Genomic DNA, 1,586 nt, shown 5'->3' with positions numbered 1-1,586 from the left:
CATATGGAGTGCATCCTAGAAAAGACGAGGGGCGAGATAGGTTCCACCTGCTTTCATGATTTCATCAAGTACTGGACCTACTCAAGTGTGGAGGGAAAAGGCAGCTTTCAAAAAGGAGTATGTTATTAAATGAGGCATTTACTAACTCCTTCCTAAGAGCACCAGGTGGGGAACAAATGTTCTAAACTAGTTCTAGGAAATGGAATGTGCAATCAGTCCATCCTCCTCCCTTAAGGGCTGTCCAATGGTTACTGACTTTAAAAAACATGACTAAATAAAAACAAATCCCCCACACAGTTCCTCCCCCAAAAAAGAAAGATAAATAAAAACAAAACAAAAAAACAAAAACAAAATCAAACGCTTAAGTGTCCCAGATTATTCTCCAGAGTGGATGGAGCCCTGGAAGCAGCCTCAACAACTCAAGTTAGTCTGTTACAGAGTCATCACAAGCATGCCTTGCTTTTCGACAAAAAACAAAACAAAACAAAATAAAACAAAAAACAAATTGTAACAACAAAACAAAAACTAATACTAATCATTTTTCTGACACAATTACTGAAATTAACCAGTACTGAGAGGAGGAAGGGGACCATACCTATGGGCCTTGTCTCACACTAGTGCATGTGGGTAGTTGCAGGGCATTTGTCATTATTGCAAAAACGAATTTTAATTTTCAATCTTTAGTTTGATTTAACATTGCTTTTAGTACGATGCTGACACCAGCTGTGCGGAAAGGGCTCTGGGGATGTTCATAGCAGCACACACCTCGGGTCTTCTTCAGCACTGGAAGCTCCAGGGCAGCCAATATTGCTTTGTCACAAACATCCGTTACGCCTTTCTGTGTGAGTGCAGAACATTCCACATATTTGACCACCTTCGGGCCACGGGGTAGCTTTTCAGCAGTGTCTGGAGTGACAGGCTTCTCTTTGTTCTTGGCAAGTTTCTCAATCGTAGAGGGGTCATCTCGGAGATCAGTTCAGGTCCCAACAAGCAAGAAAGGAGTCTGTGGACAGTGGTGAGTTACCTCAGGCACCCACTTCTCCTTCACATTTTCAAATGAGGACGGAGAGACCACTGAAAAACAGACTAGAAATACAGGTTTGTGGATAACTCAGCGGTCGTAGTCTGTCATAATCCTCTTGCCCTGCAGTATCAAAAAGTCCAAGAGTATATGGCTCTCCACCAATCATAACTGTGACTGCATAGTTGCCAAAAACAATCGGTACATACTTCGATGGAAATTTATTTGTTGTGTAGGCTATCAGGAGACATGTTTCACCAACGGCACCATCGCCCACAACAACACACTTAATTGTCTCCATTGGTGAAACCGTTTTGTATTTACTTTAAATATTTCAAATTGAATGATGACCTCAGCTTCTCCCTGGGGCTCCCATTAATCACTTTAAGAGTATAGGATTTTAGAAGCCATTGATAATACTCAGAAGAATAATAATCTTTTCTAACAGGCAATTATGAATTAACTTTTTGATTACGTGGTTCAGAATTTTTGTATGTGCCTTTGACTTTATTTTATTATTGATACTGTTAAAATTGAATGCAATGAGTGAATAGCCTGAATTCTG

General features: G+C 40.3%; 1 pseudogene; it reads right to left on the bottom strand.

The window, feature by feature from the left end:
- Positions 1–673: 673 nt before the first annotated feature.
- On the bottom strand, positions 674–1,322 carry LOC101095050 (annotated as a pseudogene).
- Between the last annotated feature and the right edge of the window lie 264 nt (positions 1,323–1,586).

Source organism: Felis catus, chromosome D4, assembly GCF_018350175.1.
Source record: "Felis catus isolate Fca126 chromosome D4, F.catus_Fca126_mat1.0, whole genome shotgun sequence".
Taxonomy (NCBI): domain Eukaryota; kingdom Metazoa; phylum Chordata; class Mammalia; order Carnivora; family Felidae; genus Felis; species Felis catus.
Note: the sequence above shows the minus strand (reverse complement) of the source record. Positions and strands in the feature narration are given on the sequence as shown.